The 22,233-nt window shown below is 43.4% G+C and overlaps 1 protein-coding gene across 4 annotated transcripts in view; it reads right to left on the bottom strand.

Moving 5' to 3' along the window:
* The window catches only part of LOC122787814 (signal transducer and activator of transcription 5B-like), a 2,227,565-nt gene that overhangs the window by 1,746,909 nt on the left and 458,423 nt on the right, over nucleotides 1-22,233 (bottom strand). The window contains exon 3 of one of the 4 annotated variants that reach the window (XM_044054721.1): nucleotides 16,299-16,467. The exons of the other annotated variants lie outside the window; for them this stretch is intronic. The gene's annotated coding sequence lies outside the window, so the exon portion shown is untranslated. The remainder of the gene's footprint in view (nucleotides 1-16,298; nucleotides 16,468-22,233) is intronic. 4 annotated transcript variants of the gene reach the window in all.

Below are 22,233 nucleotides of genomic sequence, written 5' to 3'. Positions count from 1 at the left end.
GCTGCTGTAGTGTTAGCATCTTGAATTTGGGTACTTTTAAGAAGGTGTTTAGAGTTGAAAGGTCCTGAATTGGTCTCCAGGCATTGTCCTTTCTGGGAACTAGAAAGAGTCTTGAGTAAAATCCTTGGCCTTGCTCTCAAGTAGGTACCAGTTGAATGGCTCTCATGTCCATGAGAGCTGTAATTTGTTTTTGTGCCTCTGCCCATTGATTTTGTGGCAGGTTTGGCATTCCTCTTTTCATTGGCAAGGTGTGAAAATGGAATCTGTATCCTTGTGAAATTATGTCTAGGACCCATTTGTCCTTTCTGACAATGTGCCAGTTGTCTGAAAAAAGTGCGAGTTTTCCTCCCAAGGGGGCTGCCAAGAGAGTGTTGCTTGGCCAGATGAGGTGCAAGTCAGTGAGTTTGCCTTCTGGTAGTTTGGGACCTGTCTTCTCCTCCCTTCTGTGTTGCAGTGCCCCATTGTCGAGGTTTGTACTGGGCTTGTGGTTGTCCTCTGCCTCTTGGACGTCTGTATTTACCCCTCTGTGGTCTGTCAGTAGCTGGAAAGGACCAATTTTTTGTTGGCCAATTTCTGCTGAAGCGAGGGGGCTGTACCTGTAGGAAATCTTTGACTGTCTGCATAGATTTTGCCTTATCTTCCATTTTCTTCAAGACTTCTTCTGCTTTAACTCCAAAAAAGAACATCCAGTTGTAAGGGAGCATCTAGAAGCTTTGCTTTAACATGATCAGGCAGAGTTTGTTCCTTTAACCAAGCATGCCTACGTATAACATAGGTTCATAGGTTTATACTAGGCTATCTGCCCTAGGGCATTTATAAGCCTAGCCCAACGTTATGTGGCTTTCACCATCCCTTAAGTTTGAAAGGTACTATGCCCATTAGTTTACCGTGCCTCTGTCCAGCAGTGACACTGAGGTGATCCCCGGGGTAAACCTGCGATCTCCCATCCATTGATCAAGATTTCTCTTGAACAGGGCCAGCGAGGTGCTCTGCCTCACATGTACCGGGATTTTGTTCCACAGCATAGGGAGTCTCTGGGTGATGAATCTGTCCCTCCAGCACGTCCTATTTATAACTGTGTTAAGGTTTAAGTCTCTTCCTCTTGTATTTCTTATGGATTTAGATTTTTGAGTGGAGCATGTCCATCAGTTCCGGGTTAGACATGGCCTTGTACGTTAGGCACAGGTCACCTCTGAGCAGGCGGTATGCGACTGAATAGAGCTGGAGTTCCTTCAGTCGGGCAGCATAAGACATATTTTTGAGACCCTTTATCCTTTTGGTGAGGAACTTTTGAGGCCTTTCCAATTGCTGCAGGTGTCGGGTAAGATAAATTCCGAATGGGGCATTGTACTCAATCATTGGTCTGATGAGTGATGAGTACAGGGGAACAATGACCTCCCTTGATCTAGATGTGAATCCCTTCATGATCAGGTGGGCAATGTAGAAGGTTTTCCTAACTACCTTGGCAACGTGGGTGTCAAATGAAAGGTTACTGTCAACCTGGGTCCCCATATCCCTGATAACTTCTTCTGTGCTTAGTGGATTGCCACCTATATGGTAGCTAGGGGTAACCTTGTTTTTCCCTAAGGGTATGGCTATGCATTTTTTGGCGTTTAACTTTAGGCCATGGCTTTGGCACCAGTTATCCGTTTCTATGAGACCCTTCTGGAGGATATCTGTGTCTGATGTGTTTTCAACTATGGCGCCCAATTTGCAGTCATCTGCAAACTTTGTCAGCCATAATCCTCCTGTGTTTGCCTGTACTTCTGAAAAGTAGATGCCGAACAAGAGGGGGCCCAGGACTGAGCCTTGTGGGACACCACTTGTGACCGGCTTGGAGTCTGACATGGCGCCAGCCACTCTGACCCTGTGGGTTCTGTTGCTTAGCCAGTTTGCAACCCATCTTGAGAAGTATGGGTTTACATTTAAGTTGGTGAGTTTTTCTATGATACCCGAGTGGGGCATTGTGTCGAAAGCTTTTGCAAGGTCAAGGTAAGCTGTGTGGACTGCCTTGCCCTCATCAATGGCCTTGGTGACTGTTTCAAAAAAATCAACCAAGTTTAAAAGGCATGATCTGCCCTTGACAAAGCCAAACTGGGTTGGATCCAATGTCTGTAAGTCCCCTATGTCTTTATTTATGAGTTCCATTATGATCCTCTCCATAGCTTTGCAGACTAGGCTTGTCAAGCTGATGGGGCGGTAATTTCCAGGGTCAGTGGAGGCACCGCCTTTGTGCAGTGGGACCACAGTTGCCGTACGCCACTCCTTGGGTACGTATCCTGAGGTGAGGCTAAGATTAAACAGCTGCCCTAACAGCGTGTTTAATTCCTCATTGAGTTTGTGGAGCACACAACCGGGGACACCATCTGGTCCCATAGATGCTGTGTTTTTTGCCTTGGAGAGAGCAGTTTTCACCTGAGCATTTGAGATGTGTGGGAGGCTACAATCCGCTGGGATAGATATATATAGATAGATAGATTCTCCTTTTGGGGGGGGGGGGGAGAAATTAGCACTGAACCTGTCAGCCAGTATGTTGGCAATATACAGACCCAGTGACAGCTGCTCTGCAGGAAGCCTCCAAATAATCAAATCCACATTGTAAAGTATGTTTGCCCACATGTTCAGTTGCATGCAACAGATCCTGCATTTCTTTCAATTCAGACTGTTAAGGGAGTGTGCTCATTTTTTGTTTTAACTGAGACATTAGAAATTGCTGATATTTTAGCATGTGAAATTGACAATTTAGTGCCCTCATAGCTAGAGTGCCTGAGGTGTAAACCTTTTACCCCCACTTGTCCAGTGCTCTGGAGTCCCTTTCAGAGGGTACAGGATTTTTTGCCATAGAAGCCTTAGCCCCTTTGGGACCCTGGGAGAGGGTCTCTGGATCAGCAACAGGGCTTTTATAAAGAAATTTGTGGGAATCAGGCACTCTATAGTATCTGTCAGGTTTGGCCGGAGCAGGAGGCAGAGAATCTGGGTTCAAACTGGAGTCTAAGTAAACATCATCCACAATGTCTAAAACTGGGGGGATGGCAAGTGGTCTGTGCTGGGGGAGTAAAAGAAACTGAAAAAACTGTGAACGCCACGGACATGCAGGTAGCTGGTGAAAAACTTCTTCTTTATTGCACTCTGAGCCTTTTCTTTGAGTCAGAGTAGTCCTGACCTTCCCAGTGAAAATGTTCCCTCATAGTGTGTAAAGTTTCCCCAAAGGAGTAGTCTTCAGGAGGAGAAGCTGAGGGAATAGAATCATCAGCATCAGAATCTTCATAAGGGGAGAAGGAGTAATCTTGGTCCTCAGAGGAGCCTGAGGAAATAGACACTTGTTCAGAGGAGGCATAATCTTCCTCTTGTCTAGGCCTTTTGTCGGGTGGGGGTTGGGAACCCCTGATTAAAGAGATCAAATCTTCAGCTATTTTGAGCATCTGTTTCTTAGGCATGGGGCCTTAACTGGAGACTGAAGTGCAGTCTTTTTAGGTTTAATAGGAGTCTTAGTCTTAGGATACGCTTTTATGGTGAGCGTCGTCGGTCTGAAGACGCCTTCAGAAACCGAAGGTGTTTCTGCAGCACCGTCTTTGTCAGCAGTGTCGTCGGTAGGGGCTAAACAAAATGGCTGCGTTGGCCTAATACTTTCCGCCAAAAGTTCCAAAGCAGTCTCAGGTTCCAGATCTGCGGTAGTCAGGGGCTGCGTCGGAGCCTCACTGAAGACCAGTGAACCGGAGACTGGACCAGCCAAGGCCTCGGAGTCTGGCTTAGGTCTAGGTTGCCTGTCCTTATCCTTGCGTTTTTTGTGCACGCCGGTAGTCGGTTGCTCCGTTGGCATAGTGTAGTTAAATTTTCTACCGAAGTAGTGTTGTGCAAAATCAAAGCGTCTTTTTATAGTACGCTTATTAAACCTAGCACAAAAACGACAACTAGTGACGTTGTGGTCTGGGCCTAGGCAAGGTATGCAGTAAGAATGAAAATCCTTATGAGGTATTTGCTTCCCACAAGAAATACAATTGTTAACTTTTTCTGACATCGGTCTGAGGCAAGAAAAGTTTCCCCAACGGGGTACTTTGCTTTATTGAAGACTTCGGATATGAAATTCGACTTCGAAAATCTCAGGAGTCGGCCGACCGGCACTTGCGAACTGCTTCTGCTTCGGGCACCGCATGACAAGAAAGACTATAGAAAATGGCATCAATTGCATTATATATACCCCTGGCGCACTGACGTCAGGGAAGAAGCGACAGCAACCGACGCCGGACCAAGACTTTGGAATTCCAGCCGATTGCGGGACCGCCTGACGACAGGATAACCCAAGTGTGAGGACTGCAGCAGGGTAACACGATGAACATCTGCTTGGTTGCTTGCACATACATTGAGGATGATCCTTTGGGCATTCCAGACATCCTGGAAGTTGACTGAGTGGAAACACTTCTTGTTGATCATGTTTTTCCCTGTTCGCTAGGTGGGACTTCTATTTCTATGCGAGTGCTGTTTATGGCCCCCAAAACTTCAGGGAAGTATGTTACAGTATAAAATTCCTGCATTGTTCTTGCTCTCCTCTGCTGTGCATGGAAAGTTGCTATACTCCCTTTGTAAGTAAATGCATAGCATTAAGACACTGGTGCAATATTCATAGGTTCATAGGTAGGTACTAGGCTATCGGCCCTAGGGCCCATACAAGCCTAGCCAAAAAATGTACCCTGGCTTTTGCCACCCAAGAAAATTATTTTCCTGTGCCCCTGTCGAGCAGAGCCACAGAAGTGATCCCCGGGATGAATTTCCCATTTCCCATCCAATCATCAAGATTTTTCTTGAAGAGTGCTAATGAGGAGCTCTGTTTGACATAGATAGGTAGTCTGTTCCAGAGTATGGGAAGTCTCTGGGACAGGAATCTATCCCTCTAGCATGTTCTGTTTATTGTGGTGACGAGGTTAAGGTCCCTAGGGCGTGTAGCTCGGAGGGATTGGGATTTCTTTAAGTGGAGCATGTCCAACAGCTCCGGGTTTGACATAGCTTTGGATGTTAGGCAGAGATCGCCCCTGAGTAGGCGATATGCGATGGAGTAAAGCTGTAGCTTTTTGAGACGGTCTGCATAGGGCATCTGTTTGAGGCCAGTAATCGTCTTTGTGAGGTATTTCTGTGGTCTTTCCAGTTGTTGTAGATGTCTTGTGAGGTACAAACCAAAAGGGGCGTGGTACTCTATAATGGGTCTAATGAGTGATGAGTAGAGGGGAACAATGACCTCTTTTTTTCTGGATGAGAATCCTTTTGTGATGAGATGAGCCACGTAGAAGGATTTCCTGACCACTGTGGTGATGTGATTATCAAAGGGGAGACTACTGTCCACCTGTGTCCCAAGGTCTCATCACATTTTCGGCATTAAGTAGCCTACCAGCTATGTGGTAGTTTATGGGTACAGAGTTTTTACCAAAGGGGATGACAATACACTTTTTTGGCATTGAGCTTCAGGCCATGGCTTTGACACCAGGTATCCGTCTCAGTGAGGCCCTTTTGTAGTTTGTCCACATCGTTAGGAGTTTCGATTATGGCTCCTAGTTTGCAGTCATCTGCAAACTTTGTTAGCCAAAGAACTTCTGTGTTGGCCTGCACTTCAGAGAAGTAGATACCAAACAGGAGAGGACCCAGGACTGAACCATGTGGTACTCCACTTGTCACTGGTCTGATGTCGGATTTGGAATCCGCTACTTTCACAGTGTGGGTTCTGTCCATGAGCCAGTTGGCAACCCATCTTGTGACATAGGGATTTATACCTAGTTTAGTGAGCTTATCTATAATTCCAGAGTGGGGGATGGTGTCGAAAGCCTTGGCGAGATCTAGATAAGCTATGTGAACCATTTTACCCTCATCTATGGCTTTGGTGACTGCTTCAAAGAAGTCAATCAGGTTTAGGAGACATGATCTGCCTTTTACAAATCCAAACTGAGTAGGGTCCAGAGTTTGGAGATTACCAATGTCTTTGTTTATGAGTTCCATGATGATACGTTCCATGGCCTTGCAGACCAGGCTCGTCAGGCTAATGGGGCGGTAGTTCCTGGGGTCTGTCGTGGCTCCCCCTTTGGGGAGTGGGATAACTGTCGCGGTGCGCCATTCAGTGGGTACAAAGCCTGAGGTGAGGCTATGATTTAACATGGTGCTTAGGTAGGGTGCCAGTTCATTCTGTAGTTCGTGTAGAACGCAGCCTGGGATATTGTCTGGTCCCATGGATGCTGTGTTTTTGGCTTTGGAGAGTGTGGTTTTGCAGGCTGAGGCTTGCTACACCCCTAGCATATCCCCTGTGGGTCTCTGGGATGTACCAGTAGCAAACATCCTAATGTAACACATACCTTCGTTTCCACTTTAAATTTCTCCAAGTCTTTTAGGTTTTTAATACCATGACGGGAGTAGACCACCACTACTAACCACAGTCAGACTTAGCTAGTTGCCTTTACATACTTTAAAATCTTGTCTGACAACTGTGTTACTATTATAAACGACAAGAAACTATTGTTTCAGTCTTTCAAGTTAGTCAGAAGTACTCTTCGCAGCACCCGCAATGTGCCCAGTAACGACTCATCCTGCAATTCATATGAAGTTGCATGCATCTAACACATCCAAGTAAGACTGTAAATTTTTTATAAGACCCATTGCTCCTACTACTACTACTGGAACTGTCTGGGTATCCTTTTTCCAGAATGAACTTGCTTCTGTCTGCAAATCCTGGCATTGTATAACTTTGTCTCTCTGTACATAACACACCATAGTCACTGAGTGTAGCAATTTCAATGATCAGTGCTACTTCTGTCTTTTCATGGACTACTATATCTAGTTTTCTCGAATCTATTTTTTGAGCTGTTGGTAACTGATGGTCCCCCATGTGATATAAACAACATTTTCTAGGATGCTTGTGGCCCATGTTTCCAGTGTTTTTCAGGTACCTCTACGCTAACATTTGCATAATCCCCAATGCAACAGTCCTGCCACATTATTATGCCTTTCGGTGTAGTCCTTCTGCCATTAGTATATCACAACCAGCAACAAGATGTGCGACCGTTTCCAACTCTGTTACAAAACCTACATTTGTCTGTTTCTTCCACATGTTCAATAGACTTTGTAAACAAACGTGTACATAGTCCACTATCTTCGACAGCCAATATTGACCTTTTGTCTTTTGGTTTACATTCTCTCCTTAACCATTCCCACATTTGATCCAGATAGTTACAAGTATAGAAAACTCCTAGAACAACCTATATTTATGCATTTTCCACATTTCTTGCCTTCTCATTTGATCCTTCACCTTATATTTTCTTTTGTTTTTTTGGCACATTCAGTTGCTGCTCGATTTTTATCTACTTCTGGTTTGATTTCTATTCCTGCTTGATTTATTTTATTTTACATTTGTTTATCGGGCAAGTCTTGACTGGATACAGGTCCTTTTTCAGTGGAGGCCCAGGGAGAAAAGCTCCAGATAAAGTTACATATTTCAACAGGTAGAAACTATACAGTTGCACAGCACGGACATCTAGCAGTACATAATAGATGAGATAAGATAACATACAGCAAAACACAATGAAGAACACTGACAGTTTCATATATAGGTAGCACCAATATAACACATATCTTACACATTTTGTATGGTACTAAATAAAATTAACATTTTTCTTACAATCATTTAGATGACGCAGGTATAGAAAACACACTAAGAAGAGTATTTGCTCTATGGGATACATTGTGATTAGGTTTAGATGAGGAATAGGTAGTTCAGTAGTGTTTATCCTGGGGAGTCACATGAGCATAATCAGGAATTCATATAGTGTGCTTTGAGGAGCTTTGTGAATTGAGTGTTGGAGCACATGGAGGTTATGTGGCCAGGTAAAGAGTTCCAAGCTTTAGAAATAGAATAGCTGAAGAGAGATTTCCCTGCTTCAGTGATATGCTTGGTGACATCTAAGTGGTTTTGGGTGCTAGGTCTTAAGGTTCTAGTAGTGGTATAATTAGGTTCTGTAGTGTCAGAGTTTTAGCTGTTTGATAGTATATTTGTGTGTCAATGATAACTGGTTGGGTTTCAGTAGCTGTGTTAGTTCAGGCCAGTCCAGTTGTTTGAGAGCAACAGTGATGGGCCCTATATGGGGTCTCAGTAGCAAATCTAGCAATCTTGTTAGAACAGGATTCTAATTTGTTTAGGTCTGTTTTGCAGAGGTTAGTAAGTAATGGGGATGCATAGAGGAGGGTAGACAGCAGATGTGCCTTGGCTATGGTGGCTTTGGTTTGTTTAGCGAGAAATTGTTTGTTACGATAGAGGAGACAGATTTTTTTCTTTAAGAACCTTCTTGATAGTTTGGGCTATATGAAAGCCATACTTAAGGTTGCAATCTATTTCTACACCTAGGAGTGTAGTGTGGGAGGTAGGGGTAATTTTGGTTTTGTATTTGGATATAATGGTGAAGGTGTCATGTGGGGGAGGGGACCTACAACCACTACAAAGAAGTTTTGTTTTATCTGGATTTAGGATTAGCTGAGAGTTAGTGAACCAGGTCTCAGCTAGTGAGAAGGATTGTTGGGTCTGGAGCTGTAATTCATCTAATGTTTGGGCTGTGCATATGAGGGTGGTGTCATCAGCATATTGTACTACTGGGGCATTGGGTGTTGAGGATGAGAGATGATTGGTAAACAGAGAGAAGAGTAGTGGGCCAAGATTGAAGTCCTGGGGGGCACCCAAGGTTACTGGCAAGAGAGGACAGTTGGTTCTGCCATTTCACTGCCTGTTGACGTCCTGACAGGTAGCTTTTGAACCATGATGTAGAGGGGGAGCGGATATTTAGGGTGATTACTGTATTAAGGAGTCTATTATGGTTGACCACATTGAAAGCTTTAGACAGGTCTAAAAAATGGCAGAAACTAGTTGTCCCTTGTTCCTGTGGCGATTAACTCTGTTGGAGAAGGACAATAGAGCTGTTGTGGTGCTGTGGAAGGGTCTAAAGCTGTACTGATTTTTTTTAGATAGAAGGTTGTTTTTTAGGAGGATGTCTATGAGCTGGGTGTGAACAATTCTTTCCAGAATACTTGATAACAGTGATAAGATAGCAAATGGTCAGTAGTTATTGAGTTCTAAGGAAATGTCTCTCTTGTGCAGTGGAATTATGTGGGAGATCTTCCATATATTAGTTACTTTACTCTCTGCAATAGATCTGTTAATTAGAATGGCTATGGGATAGGCGATTGTATCTGTGGCTAGCTGTAGGTATTCTGCTGGTAAATTATCTGCAGCCAGGGTGGCTGGCTTAAGCTTGTGGAGGAATTTTAGAATGTATTTGGCTGATGTTGGATGCAAGGTAAAGTGGGTGGTATCATCCTGTGGGTTACTGCTATTTTGTGTGGGTGGGAGGTTGGTGCTCTTACTATTACATTCAGCATGTGCAAGGACTTCTACTGTTTCGGTGAAAAATTTATTGAATTGAGTAGGGATGTTCTCCTGGTTGTTTACTATTCTAGGTGTAGGGGTAGTAGACTTTCCTGGTTGTAATGCAGAATTTATAGTGGCCCACTTTCCTGGTTGTAATGCAGAATTTATAGTGGCCCACAATTTTTGAGGGTTGTGGCTATGTTTATCTTGGAGGTTTTTATAGTAGTTGATTTTGTCAGATTATTGAATCTTTTGGCTTTATTCCTGAGCTTGAGTATTTTTGTTTTGTTGACTGGGATTTGTTTTTGTGGAAATGTATCCATGCTTTGTCCCGGTCTTTGAGGATGGATGTAGTTGCCTTAGTTAGCCAGGGAGCATACTTAGCCCTTCTTCTAATGGTTCTGGTGGATGCATGATGGGTCTAATATTTGTAGGAAGGTTGAGTTGAAGTAGTGGACTGCCTCACCCAGTGACACTGACATTAGTGGTTTCCAATTGCAACTCTTTAGGGCATTTATAAAGTCATCTGGCTTGAGGTTTGTTGTATTCCTGACTGCTCTAAAGGCTGTCTGGTTAATTTGATGAGTTCTTTTTCTAAGAAGGAAGGTAGCCAGATGGTCAGTAAGGCTGTTTGGCAGACAGTCTGCTAGAGATGCGAGTAAGGGATCAGATATAAGAATCCAGTCCAGGATGGACTGTTTGGTTGTTTTATCAGTTCTGGTGCGGGATGAGATAATTTGGGTAAACCCATGGAGGTTGATGTGGGTGGATGGAGTGTGGCCACAGCACCTATGCCAGTCTATATTAAAATATCCTAGTAGGATATTTTCCTGGGGCAGGGAGATTGAGCTCCATTCTAGTAGGTTTTCCATACTGGTAACATTGTTACCAGGTGGGCAGTAGCAGCCTATAATATTTGTGCATTTATTAGGGTTCAGCTTTAACAGAATAAGGATGATTTCTGCATTGCCTACACCTGGAATATTAGTCTCAAGTTGCTCTAACTTGAGATGATCTTGGAATAGTAGTGTTAACACCCTCACCATTTTTACCTTTTCTGTCCCTGCGCTGAAAGTTATAGCCTGGTGCTGTTATTTCATTGCTATTGATTTCTAGTTTTAGCCAGGTTTTGGTCAGTAGTACAATATCAGGTTTATACAGATTTAGTAGGGTGTGTAGTTCGAGTTTTATTTGAGATGCTTCTTACATTAATATTAAGGAGGAGGAGTAGGGAGGTCTTATGTCTATGGATAATGTGAGTAAAATGGTCAGGGTCCGAGTTTGGTGGAGAGTTGGGACCAGGGTTAGGGTGTTATGTCCCCACAGCATGATAGCTTAGACAGTAAATATAGGTAGAGTTTGCTAAACTTGTGGGTATTAATAGTGTGTTTTACTGAGGTGTGGATATTGCATTTGAGTGATTGCATTCTATGGAGGCAATAGTCAGTGTGGGAGGATCTGTAGAGGCATGGAGCTATGTAGTATACTGGGAGCTACAATGTGATGGTCAATCGTTGCAGTTTGCCAAGGGAGGGAGATGTTGGTTTGTAGTCGAGTGTGGTAAGAGGTGAAGGCTGTGAGTTGGAGGAGCATGACAGTTGTGACTGTAAGCATTATGGAATTTAGTATGCAAATACCTACAGCAGGGGACATTGTAATGATGTGAGGTCAAGTAAATGGAGGGTATGTGTAGTGCTTAAGTAAGCAATTGTGGTAATAATTATAGTGGGGATGGGGAGTGGTTCCAGTGGTGAGGATGGAAGTGTGGTGATGTATGATGGGTTAATTGGGCCAGTGGGAGTAACAGTGTTAATTGAGGGGTGTGGTGTGTAAGTATATATGTAATGAAAGTGGGGGTGGGTGGGAATGGGGGAAGGGTAGGACAGTGGGAGTTAGCCCAGAGCAGAGGGTGAACGGCGTGTGTTGCACCCACCCTTGAAATGGACAAGTCTTACAGACACAAAAACTATCTCGAAAGATTCTAAATGCAAGTAGGGGAGAGGGACAGCAGCTGGATATTAAATGAAGCTATTGAAAAGGGTGCTAAGAGTAAAGTGGAATCTGAGGGCTATTTCTAAGAAAAAAGCCACAGTGCCACTGAAGGGGGATGAGTGTAGAAGAAATGGAATGACTGTACAGTCACAGAGAGCAGTGCTAGTGCGTAGTAGAGAGGGGCATGAGCCAAGGTCAGAGGTTTCCTAGCAGCAAGCTCCCTAATTAGGGCAGATAAATAGTTATTTACAAAGTATTTGAGACATACACTAGCTTGATTAGAAGCTGCTCTGTATCACCAGAGCTGTGATAGGAGGTACACATTCGTAGTGGAGCTATTTCAACTCTTGAGAATGTACTCAAAACAGGATTTGAAAAGGTAGGGAGAGATGAAGTAAAATAAGATAAAGGTTGTGCTTAGCCAGAAATATCACAGGGGACACAGAGTATCTAATAAAGAACTTGTTGGACTTTATTCAATATCACTGCTATGGTAGGAGTAGACCTTAGTGGCAATGATACATAGGTAAAAAAACACCAATATGTTTCTGCTAAACTAAGCAAGGAAGTCATCTTAGACTTATTTTCCTCATGTTTCGAAACTTACGCTGCATTTGGGTCTTGTGAGATTAGCAGATATGCATGTAGTCCCACAATTGCAGATTTATACATGTTATCAATTTCAAGGAGGCCCATACCTACTTCAGAACAGGGAATATATAATCCTGGTATGCAATGATTTTTATAAATCATTTGATGAGCATGAAGCATCCTTCCCGTTTTCCTGTCTAACCTATCCAACACCTACTGGGACCAGGCAATCACTCCAAAACTGTACATTAGGACAGGAAGAGCAAATTGGTTTATAGCTTGGATTTTACTCCTAGATGTCGACTCTGTTTTCAGTATTAATTTTAGGTCTTCTAAAATATTCCTTACTAAGTTCTATTTGCATTTGTTCATGTTTTTTATTGTTCAGCCTTCATCAGTTCCCAAATATTCTCTCTTGCTCCAGTTCTTTGATATCGCATTCCTGTCCCAAACTCATGTTTTCTTGATGCTGCTGCTTTCTTGCCTTAAAGGTTGCTTTTGCACATTTAACAAGACCAAATGACATTCTTGTATCATCTGAAAAAGTTTTGACCACTTGCTGTTGTGCTCTCAGTTCATCATCTGCTGAACTATACAGTTTTAAATCATCTACAAAAAGATGAGAAGTCTTTACACTTTGTTGCTGCCTGGAAACCAAAGTGTAGCCATGACCTAATCTGTTAAGTAGGCAACTTAATGGACTAAGGGTAAGACAAAAGAGCAGCAGTGACGATCACCCTGGAGGATCTACCTTTGAATTTTTATCCCTGGAATAATGCTTTGTCTTTCATCATGGCTTAACGGCAAAGTGGTTTGCCACTGTTTCATGGTTTCTGTAATGCAATTGATCAGTGCAGGGTGTATCTGATACACCATGAATGTCTGATATTGTGAAATGCCTTTTTTGTAGTCTATCCATGCCATACTTAGATTCTTCCCCTTTTCTAAGGTCCTCCATTATGACTTACTTTATTTAACAAGAAATGATCCTTTGTTCCATATGACTATTACCATTTTGTCTACTGCCATAATTGTTTTCTCTTCTAAATGACTATAAATTCTGTCGGCATCAATTCCAGTGTACAGTTTATACGTCATCAGAAGGCAAGTTTTTGGTCTATAGTTTTTAGGATAGGTTGCATGTTCACTCCACTTTTAGACAGAAGTTAGGTACTGCATCTGGGTCTCCGGTTTTCCAATAAGGTTCATAGGTTCATACTAGGCTATCTGCCCTAGGGCATTTATAAACCTAGCCAGAATGTGTTTGGCTTTCGCCACCCATTTTAAATTAATTTTGCTATGCCCTTTTTTGAGGTTAGTATACTGTGCCTCTGTCTAACAGTGACACAGAAGTGATACCCAGGGTAAACCTACGATCTCCCATCCACTCATCAAGATCCCTCTTGAAGAGAGTCAATGAGCGACTCTGCCTAACCTGGACTGGGATTTTATTCCAGAATGAAGGGAGCCTCTGGGTTATGAATCTGTCCCTCCAGCATGTCCTATTTATTTCAGTGCTGAGGTTCAAGTCTCTCGAGCATGTAGCTCAATAGGATTTGGATTTTCTGAGGTGCAGCATGTCCATTAATTCTGGGTTGGACATGGCTTTATACGTCAGGCACAGATCGCCTCTGAACAGGCGGTATGCCACTGAGTAGAGCTGGAGTTTCTTTAACCGGGCAGCATATGGCATCTGTTTGAGCCCTTTGATCCTCTTGGTGAGGTACTTTTGGGGTCTTTCCAGTTGTTGCAGGTGTCTGGTAAGGTACATCCCAAAAGGGGCATTGTACTGAATTATGGGCCTGATGAGGGATGAAGAGGCACGATGACCTCCCCTGATCTAGATGTGAATCCCTTCATGATTAGGTGGGCTATATAAAATGTTTTTCTAACCACTTTGGCCACGTGGTTGTCAAATGAGAGATTGCTATCAACTTGGGTCCCCAGGTCCCTAATTACTTCTTCTGTATTTAATGGATTACCACCTATGTGGTAATTTGTGGGCACTTTGTTTTTGCCAAAGGGGATGACTATACACTTTTTGGCGTTTAGCTTGAGGCCATGGCTCTGGCACCAGTTGTCTGTTTCTATGAGGCCCTTTTGCAGGATGCTTGTGTCGGCTGGAGTCGATTATGGCCCAGTTTGCAGTCATCTGCGAACTTGGTCAGCCACAGTCCTTCCGTGTTGGCCTGTACCTCCGAGAAATATATACTGAACAAGAGAGGTCCCAGGACTGAGCCTTGTGGGACTCCACTTGTAACTGGTTTGGAGTCTGACATGGCTCCAGCAATTCTAACCATGTGGGTTCTGTCCTTGAGCCAGTTTGCAACCCATCTAGTGACATAGGGGTTTATATTTAAGCTGGTGAGCTTATCTATAATGCCCGAGTGGGGTATTGTATCGAAGGCTTTTGCGAGGTCCAGGTAGGCTGTGTGGACCACCTTCCCCTCGTCAATGGCCTTGGTGATTGTTTCAAAGAAATCAACCAGGTTTAAGAGGCAGGATCTGCCCTTAACAAAGCCGAACTGGGTAGGATCCAGTGTCTGTAGGTCCCCAATATCTTTATTTATGAGGTCCATGATGATCCTTTCCATAGCTTTGCAGACCAAGCTAGTCAGGCTTATGGGGCAATAGTTTCCAGGATCCGTTGAGGCACCACCTTTGTGGAGAGGGACCACAGTTGCTGTACGCCACTCTTTGGGTACATATCCTGTAGTAAGGCTGAGATTGAACAGTAGTTTTATGTTTGGGTTTAGCTCTTCTTGGAGTTCATGTAGGATGCAGCCCGGGACACCGTCTGGTCCCAATGATGCTGTGTTTTTTGCTTTGGAGAGGGCGGCTCTTACCTAAGCATCCGAGATGTCAGGGGGGCAGCACTCTGCTGGGATAGATATTTGCCCTTTTCTCTTAACTTTGTTTCAATCTCTCTGGTCATTACTTTATCCCATTTCATATCATGTACATTTAAACCTAATCTTTTACTACTTCTACCCATTTAACATCTTTATGTTCCACAGGATCTTCTTAGATACGTCTGCAAAATCTATCCTTTTTTGGTGCAGTTTTTTTTCTTTTGTATTGTTTCCCAGTTCTCTAAAAAACTTTTGTGTCATCAATAAATTGCTTATTTTGTACTTTTCCTTTATATTTAGCCAACTATCTTCCAAGTTTTTCTGCTTGTGCTGATATTTTAGTTTATTATTTGCAACAGTGCATAATAGATCCTGATCTGTTCTGATACTGCACATTGCTTTTATCACATCTTTCTGAATATTCTTGTTAATCTGTTCCCTCTAGTGACACTTCTTGTCTTAACTGTTTTATAGTTTTCTCTATTCAATACTTTCATGATGGCATTCTATTTCTCCCCTTCCCTTAGTACCCTGTTTTTGTGGTAAGACTGACTAAGCTACACAGCAGTATAGACTACTTACTCCTGTTATATTACATGAATCATTATGGACAGTCCTAATTACTTTTTTCATTTATTTTATCAAACTTCTAACTTTTTGGTTTTTATTGACTTTCTGTAGTCTGTTTCTTTCACTGATCTTAATATGTCTGTACTTCTTTATTAAATCAAGCAACTCTTCTCTTAGATCATTTTCTTTTAAACTGAGGTCACATTCTTTGTTCTCTATTTCCTGTTGGCATTCTACAGAAAATTCCAAAGCATCTTCCTGTGCCACATTCTCCAGTTTGATCCTGTGTTATCCATTGCTCTTTCATATGTGAACTCACTGGTCTATCACTCCACAACATTGACTGTGTCAAGAGTTGCCACACGTTCCTGTTCCTCCCCTTGCTTACAGAACAGTATTCTCAGTGCCTATTACTACTACTTTTTCTTTTGTAAAGTGGCCAATTTTCATTTTTTGTTATGTCTGAGCTGTAGTTCTTAAACTCATCTCCGCTCCCCCTAAACATCTCCCCTTCGTATCTGTCAAAGAAGCAAATTTGAGCTGTTTGCTGTTGTGACTGACGGCTCACAGCAGGAGACAAAGGTCATGTGCTGAGAATAATGTTCTGTGTGATTATCCCCACTTAAGTAGTCATTGAAAAGCAAGAAATGGCAATTAAACCTGACTGACTAAAAGAAACCAAAGTATATGTGAACACACATGTAAAGTCAATGCAGCGATAGGAGCGTAGGGGCTATGATGTAATATTATAAAAGCCAAACACCTGCAATGTGGGATACCTAGAGGTAGACTAAAAAAATCAAGATGCCAGACTCTGGAATTCCATTTAAAAATATAAAAAATAGTATACAGAGTCCAAAACTAGTGTTAAAATGTAAGAAACATCAAGACTTGATGAAACAAACATGTTTTTTCAGTCTGTGGGCGCAGTTCTTGGCATCACCAGTCCTCCATATTCAGTAGGTAGAGATAATTGGTTTCACTTTATTCTCCTTCTCTTGCTTTCTCACATGAATTCCTGCAGCTTTCTATTCATTTTTTCCACAACTCATTTTTCAGCAGGTAGAAATATGCCTATAAAACATATAAAATTAATGGGACTGAAAACTTCTTCATAGCTTGTATTTGACTATCCAAATCCAAGTCATTTTTCATTTCCTTATCATAGCTACCTTCTTATCCAGTGTCTTGTGCCACATTTACTCTATCATTTCTTTGGTTCTCTGCTTTAACCATGCTGCTAAGTATTTCACCTTTTCATGCCCCCCAAATGAAAGGGGAACTGATAAGCCAAATCAATTGTATGATTGTAGTTTAGTCACTGTGGCGCTGGTTTTCTCCTTGTTAATTTTAAATCCTGCCAACTCATTATACCTACATAATATCTCCAAAACCACAAAACACCAACAAAACACCAGAGGAAGGCAGAAATGTAGTTTTTAGCATAAAAACTTAAATTTCGCTATTCATCTAACAGACTTCTTCAGAAACACGTGTTCCTGAAGTCTGTTAGACGAATAGGGAAATTAAAGTTTTTACGCTAAAAACTACATTTCTGCCTTCCTCTGGTGTTTTGTGTTTTTGGGTTTTGGAAGTCTTATTTACACCACTGCCGGCCGGCTGCTGTTTTTGTTTTAAATACCTACATAACAATATCCCAAATAACTTTTGCATGCACTGTTCAGGCTGAGTAAGGTATAGTATTATACTGTCTACAAACATTCCCATTGATAGCCAAAGAAATCCAGGATTTTGAAATAAGAGAATAATGGTTTCAAGTACAAACCTAAGAGAAGGGGAAAGGGGGAAACAGTTCCCCCCTAAGCTGGAAGGTTGTAAACTGTATACATCCACTTTTTGGTGTTAAGCTCCATTACATATTCTTAACAGCAGTTCCCTCCATTCTTTGGAGAAAGTACAGTTTTGTACCTACCATAAATGTAGATGTCCGATAGATATGCAACTGCAGTCCTGACATATGGGTTGTCCTGCCTCAGGCAGCCCTTCGGTCGGCCGGATTCCAAAGTTTGGGTCTGGCGTCGGCTGATGTCACCTCCTCCCAGACGTCAGAGCGGCTGGAGTATAAAGGCATCCGCCAACGCCATCTTCTTCAGTGTTTCTTGCCCCAGATGCCAGGTGCCCTCCAAGGAAGGCTACATTTTGTGAATGGATAAGCAAATAATGCCAGACATGCACAACAGTAATAAACAGATACACCATAACAGATATCCCCAGCTAAAAAGGAGAGGTGGAATGGACCCAAGGAAAAAAGCTGAGGGGTAGGAGGGAGGGAAAACCTGACTGCAGTTGCATATCTATCGGACATCTACATTTATGGTAGGTACAAAACTGTACTATGTCCTTCAAGAATGCAACTGCAGTCCTGACATATGGGTTGAATACCACAGCCAAGCTGGGGGTGGTAGGATCTAAGCAAGGGATGGTGTAGCTAAAAGACCCTGCAGGACTGCAGAAGCAAAGCCTGCTCGGGATCTGGATTATAAAGGCAGGTTGTAGTGTCTGGTAAATGTATGCACGGAGCTCCATGTAGCAGCCTCTAGAATGTCTTTGTAGCCACTCCTCTTAGAAAGGCTGTGGATGTGGCTATAGCTCTGGTTGAGTGTGGTCTAATATTGGCTGGCACACCCTTTCCATGGAAGGAGTAACAGAATCTGATGCAGTGTCCAATCCATTTTGAAATTGTTTGTTTGGAGACTGCCTTTCCTTGCACTCCGGCAGCATAGGCTACAAATAGTTGGTCAGACTTCCTGGTGGTCTTTGTTCTGTCCAAGTAGTAGCGTAATTGTCTGTGTATGTCCAAAGTATGCAGCAGCTTTTCCCCTTTATTTTGAGGATTGGGAAAGAAAGTAGGCAGGTGAATTGCTTGATTTAGAGACACCCTGGATATCACTTTTGGCATGAATGAAGGATTGGTCCTTAGAGAAACTCTGTCCTGATGGAAAATGAGAAAGGGAGGTACTGCCATGAGGGCCTGTATCTCCGAGACTCTTCTTGCTGAGGTAACTGCCAACAGGAAGACCGTTTTCCAGGAGAGAAATTGCATTTCTGAAGATGCTGCTGGTTAAAAAGGAGGAAGAGTTAGCTTTTCCAAGACGTAGTTGAGGTCCCATGCAGGAACTGGTGGTTTTCTGGGAGGTTTGATATTCTTTATCCCTCTTAGAAACTGTCTTAGCAAGGGATGCGAAAACACAGGTGGGTCACAGTTGTAACTTGCTGAGATTGCTGAAGCGTGAATTTTAATGGAAGAATATGATAGGCCACTATGAAACATTTCTGCCAAGTATTCTAATATCTGAGGTATGTTCATCACTGATGCATCCTGGCCCTTTTTGGCATTCCATATGATGAATCTCTTCCACTTGGCCGAATAGATTTTTCTGGTGGAAGGTCTGCGTGCTTCCAGCAAGATTTCCTGAACCTTTTCGGAGAGGGGACATGGGACAAAGTCATGGAACCCTCCAAGCTGTCAGTTGTAATGTTTACAGGTTTTGATGAACAGTCTTGTAGTTGTAATGAGTTAGGAGCAGAGGCCACTGGGGCAAGGGCCACGGTTTGGTGTGAGTTATGCTCAGTAGCAAGGGATACCAATGCTGCCTCGGCCAGTCTGGAGCTATCAATATTCCTTTTGGTTGGTCTGCTTTGATCTTCAGTAACACCTTGGTCAGTAATGGTAGTGGAGGGAATGCATAGATTTTTAGGGTATTCCAGCTGAAGGAGAGAGCATCCGTTCTCCAGGCTAGAGGATGGTGTTGTCCTTGAACAGAACCTGTCCAGGTGGTGATTGAGATGGGAAGCAAAGAGATCTATGTCCGGTCTTCCCCATGCAGTTGTTATTTGTGAGAAAATGTGTGGATGCAGCATCCATTCGTGTGGATCCACGGAATTTCTGCTCAACCTGTCCGCCAGAACATTGTCCTTGCCCGGAACAAACTTGGATTGCAAATGGATGTTCAGTTTCAGGGACTTTTCCCAAAGAGCCATTGTTAGTCTGCAGAGGGGATACGAATGAGTGCCTCCTTGTTTGTTTATATACCACATGACAGTGGTGTTGTCTGTCCTTATTAGCAGATGGCCTTGTTGAAGAGATTTTCCAAAGGCTTCGATTGCATGCATCACTGCCAACATCTCTTTTTGATTTATGTGCAGAGGCATTTCCGTGGGAGTCCATTGACCTTGAATGCATCTGTCCTCCATGTGTGCCCCCCATCCATGATCTGAGGCATCTGTTGTAATGGTTTGACTTGCTTGAACTTTGTTGAAAGGCATGCCTTGGTTTAAATGGCTTGCTTGAGCCCACCACAAAAATTCCCTTTGCAGGCAAGGAATGAGTGGCATTACGTCTTCTAGGTTGTGGCTGCGTTGAGACCATAAGCTTTTTAGGTACCATTGTAGCTTTCTCATGTGTAGTCTTGCCAGAGGGATCAGAAGAATGCAAGATGCCATGTAACCCAGGGCCTGCAGGATCTTCCTTGCGGTCAGCTGGGTAAGTTTTGCTAGGCTTTTGAAGTAATCTGGTAAATGCTGTTGTTTCTCCTCTGTGAGGAAAGCCATTTATGATTGTGTGTCCAGTTTTGCTCCTAGAAAAATAATCTTTTGGGATGGCAATAGTCTTGATTTTTGAATGTTGACTGTGTATCCCAAAGCCTGTAGCAACTGAATGACATAGTCCAAGTTTTTTTTATCAAGGTTTGTTTGCTGTCTGCTTGTATGAGGCAGTCGTCCAGGTAAGGGTATATTTGAATCCCCTGGAGTCTGCAATCTGCAACTACTGATGCCAGGCATTTTGTGAATACTCTGGGCGCAGTAGATAAGCCAAACGGCAATGCTGAGAACTGATAATGCTCCGTTCCTGCAAGAAATCTGAGGTATCTTCTGTAGCTTGGTCTGATTGGGACATGCAGGTATGCCTCCTTGAGGTCCAGAGTAACCAGCCAAGACCCCTTGCCCAGCATGGGAAGGAGTTGCTGTAACGTCAGCATTTTGAATTTTGGCACAATGAGAAAGGTGTTTAGAACAGACAAGTCCAGTATAGGCCTCCATTGCTTTTCTTTTCTTGGAACAAGGAACAGTCTTGAATAGAATCCCTGGCCTTGTTCCTGAGGAGGAACCTTTTCTATAGCTTTTATTTGTAACAGCTTTGAAACTTGTAAGAGAGCCTCTGCCCTTTGATTTTTGTGGCAGGTTTGGCATGCCTTGTCTCATTGGTAAGGTGTGGAAGTGGAACCTGTAACCTCTGTCTATTATGTCCAAAATCCATTTGTCCTTGGTTAAAATGTGCCAGTTCTTTGAGAATAAGGATAATTTTTTGCCTAGAGGTGCTTCTCTTTGAGCCTTGGTAGGCGGAGTGAAAGTCAAGTCATTGTGATTGTCCCTGTGGTGCAGGTGAACTCCCTGCGCCACTTCTTTGATTTCGTGGTTGCCATTGGCGGCCCCTGTAGGAGCCTCGGTATTGCCCTCTACCTCGAGCACGCCTGTTCTTTCCCCTTTGGAACTTGTCTGAGTCTGGAAAGGACCAATTCTTTGAAGGCCAATTCCTGCTAAATCTGGGAGGCTGAACCTGGAGGAAATCCTTGACAGTCTGTACTGATTTTGCCTTTTCCTCAATAGACTTCAACACATCCTGTGCATTAGCACCGAAAAGCTTCTGTTTTTCCAGAGGTGCATCCAGGAGCTTAACTTTAACATGGTCTGGTAGTGGCTGTTCTTTCAACCAAGCATGTCTACGTATAACGGCCCCTGTCATGGCTGCCCTACATGAAGCTTCCAATGCATCATAACCACACTGAAGAAAATGATTGCTAACCTGCTGAGTGTTATGAACCAAAACCTGCAATGCCTTTCTATCTATAGGCTCAGGAGAGGCTAACTTTTTCTGCAAATCATCCATTAAGTAATCCTGGTACTGAAACATATGAAAAAGGCAGTTGAGTGACCTCATGGCAAGGGTGGAAGAGGTATAAACGTTTTTGCCCCATCTCTCTAGGGACCTAGCTTCCTTGTCAGCGGGCAGAGGGTTTTTGGCGGAGGAAGAAGCCACTGCCTTGGGGCCCTGTGAAATAGTTTCCAGATCCACAGAGTGGGCCTTAAAGAGATGCTTATGGATTTCAGGGAGCCTGTAATATCGGTCAGGCTTGACAGGAGCAGGAGGGAGGGAATCAGGCAAAGCACTGGAGTCTGAGTATAGATCATCAAGGACATCCAACACTGGAGGAATAGCTAAAGGTCTGTGTTGGGGTAGCTTAAGGAAGGTATAGGTATGTAGTCTTTTCCTGGATTCAGAAAATTCCTGACCCTGCCATTGAAAATGTTCTCTCATGAAGTGGAGAACTTCACCAAAAGAAATATCCTCTGGAGGGGAGGCAGAGGGAATTGAATCCTCAGCATCCGAGTCCTCATAGGCCTGGAAGGATTCTTCCTGGGTATCCGAGTGCTCTGAATCCCCAGAGGCTTCATCTGAAGAGAGGGTGTCTGTCTGCTCAGTTCTAGGCCTTTTATCTGCAGGCTGCTGAGAACCTCTGTCTGGGTGCGGCTGAGAACCCCTGATAAGAGAGACTAGATCTGCAGCAAGAGTCATGATCTGTCTATCAGAAGATGGGCCCTGAGCAGTAGATTTAGGATGGGCCTTGGCCTGGCTAGCAGCCTTAGCATGTGCAAAGGCCTTGATGGACATGGATACCGGAGGCCTAGCTGCCCCACTTGCAGGGGTAACCTTGTCCACAGGAATGGTGTCGGGTAAATCTAGAGCTTCGGTTTCTGGAGGAAAATCAACAACCGGCACCGTTGAAATCTTCGGGACCGAAGAACGCGTTAAAGCGATGT

Source organism: Protopterus annectens, chromosome 13.part0 (genome assembly GCF_019279795.1).
Source record: "Protopterus annectens isolate FY-2018-M chromosome 13.part0, PAN1.0, whole genome shotgun sequence".
In the NCBI taxonomy this organism is placed as follows: Eukaryota; Metazoa; Chordata; order Ceratodontiformes; family Protopteridae; genus Protopterus; species Protopterus annectens.
The sequence above is the reverse complement of the archived record's forward strand: the minus strand, read 5'-3'. Positions and strand labels throughout refer to the sequence as shown.